At 33.6% G+C, this 2013-nt stretch overlaps 1 long non-coding RNA gene across 1 annotated transcript; it reads right to left on the bottom strand.

The window, feature by feature from the left end:
* Positions 1–448: 448 nt before the first annotated feature.
* LOC308694492 lies at positions 449–1132 on the bottom strand. The gene is made up of 2 exons (XR_014030603.1): positions 1014–1132; positions 449–767 (listed from the first exon to the last, which is right to left on the bottom strand). It is a non-coding gene; the product is annotated as an uncharacterized lncRNA (long non-coding RNA).
* Positions 1133–2013: the final 881 nt, after the last annotated feature.

Raw genomic sequence — 2013 nt, 5'->3', positions numbered from 1 at the left:
GTCCACTGCTCCACGCTCCAGGCCTGCCTCTGATCCACGGTTTATGCTCGCCTCTGCTCTACAATCCATTGTCTCATTCTCTGCTTCACAGTCCATCATTATGCATCACTTTCTGCCAGGACTTTTACACACTGTAAAAAGTTTAACTATTATTTACTCAATTTTATTGGTGAAACATTTTTACACTCAAAAAAATTGAGTAAATTTTAAAGCTGTGAAATCAATGAAATATACTGTATGAATTGAGTAAATGCAAGTAAAAAAATTAAGTAAATCTGAGTAACTGCATCTGGTACATTAACAAATAAAATTGAGTAGAAATAATTTAACATTTAAACATTAAAAAAACAATATTTATGAGTAATATTAACTGTTTTTATTAATAAGTAATATTAACTTTTTTATTTTCTCTAAACCTTTGTAAAAATAGTACTCCAGACAACCACCATTATACATTACATTGGCCTTTATTTTCAATGAGTACAGCAATACAGCACATTTTAGACTGTTTTTTCATGTATACAATATTGCCTGCATTTAAACTTATTTAACAAGTAAAAATGAAATATTTAAACATTCAGGTAGCCAAATTCAAGTGTAATCAACCACTCTGTTATCCAATATCCACCGAATCTGCGCTGGTCCTCGTGCCGGAGACAGACTCGCGCTCTGCGGGTGAACTTTGAACTTCATACCGCCGTCTTGCATTTCACTCACAGTCACTGTCTGAGGCACAGCCGAAATATACTGCGAGCGACTGACATAACCTGCCAATAAACAAAAAGTGATAGTTCTGAGGACATTTTATCATCCAAATGATAATAATTATATTCATTATCATTATGAAAGTCAGTCATGTGTTTATGCAAAGCGTTTCAATCACGCAAAAAGACAAACGCGGCTCTCGTCTCGTTTAGGTGTCGAATTACGCCTCTGTAGGCTATGTTGTTTTGCATTAAATATGATTTAAAGCACAGTAATGATTTTATAGATAAAATAAAACATACACCAACCTGAATTTCACAGTGAAAATGCACCAAATCTGCGACGCTGAGAAGAGAGCTGTTGTTCTTGACTGGAGAGTTCAAACAGCCACGCTCACTCCAACCGTCGAGTTTTCGTCACGTCAGAGGGTGGGGGAGGGGGGGGGCATTGTTTTAATTGAGTAAACTTACTCAATTTTAAGAGCGTGTTAAATATATTAATAATATTGATTTGAATTAAGTAATTTTTTTGTTTCTTGAAACAGATCAGTTTAATTAAACATTCTCAAATATTTTGATAGAAATTTCACATATATATTAAGTATATTATAAAGAAATAATTGGTTAGTCAAATACTAAATTATTTTATTGAAAAAAACTTAAATATATCTGTAAATTTTAGATAAAATTAACTGTTGGATTTTTACTCAATTATTTTGGTATGTTTAACTCAAACAATCAAGTAAACGATATACAGAGATTTTATTAAGTTAATAAAGTTAAAAATTTCTGTAATATTTACTAAGCCACAGAATAATTTTTTACAGTGCATGCTTTTCTCAACTCAGTGAAGTGACGTTGACGTCCGGGTTAGCAGTAGCATGAGCCGCCAGACAAGTGTTATTTAAATAAACTCCTGATGTACTTACAAACTTTCCAATGCCTCGTTTTATGAGAACAGAACCTATTTGTACTCCTGTAGAAGTTTGGTACCATTCTGGGCATTATTAGTGTTGTAATTTACGAGATTTACTACACTAAGCCATTCGGCTGATATCTCTAAATAAGCTCTAACTTTAATAATGTTCGACCAAGGTAAAAAAGACTTCTTTTGCACCATGACCTCGAGCCAAACACCCCCCCCCTTTGGCTCGAAGTCATGGTGCAAAGGACCCTAGGTTGATTTTACTCTGAACCATCCCTTTAACATTTGACTATAATTGTAATATAAAAACGTTCTCTGTCTGCAGTGCATATCTCCCCCTTTTATTATTTATTTTTCTTTCAAGCTCTCCATCAAGTGAAATAC

The sequence above is a fragment of the Scardinius erythrophthalmus genome (genome assembly GCF_964197995.2).
Source record: "Scardinius erythrophthalmus genome assembly, chromosome: 8".
Taxonomy (NCBI): Eukaryota; Metazoa; Chordata; class Actinopteri; order Cypriniformes; family Leuciscidae; genus Scardinius; species Scardinius erythrophthalmus.
Note: the sequence above shows the minus strand (reverse complement) of the source record. Positions and strands in the feature narration are given on the sequence as shown.